Source organism: Penaeus monodon, chromosome 31 (assembly GCF_015228065.2).
Source record: "Penaeus monodon isolate SGIC_2016 chromosome 31, NSTDA_Pmon_1, whole genome shotgun sequence".
NCBI lineage: Eukaryota > Metazoa > Arthropoda > Malacostraca > Decapoda > Penaeidae > Penaeus > Penaeus monodon.
In genome coordinates, this window is record NC_051416.1 from 20,914,922 (window position 1) to 20,915,149 (window position 228).

Genomic DNA, 228 nt, shown 5'->3' on the forward strand with positions numbered 1-228 from the left:
TCCATGCGGATCAAATTGCAAACAAGCCATCAAGGGGAAGAAAACGCACGCATATGCACAGTCACGTGTTTCCCTGTCCTTCCCCCATCGCTGCTTCATCTCCTCTGCGACAAATCTTCATTCACAAGCTCTCTTGCATCAGAAAAAATAGAATCACCCTGACACGAATTCAAAACTAAAGAGAGTTCCTTATAGTCATTGATTTATTGCCCCTTTGTTCCCGATGCC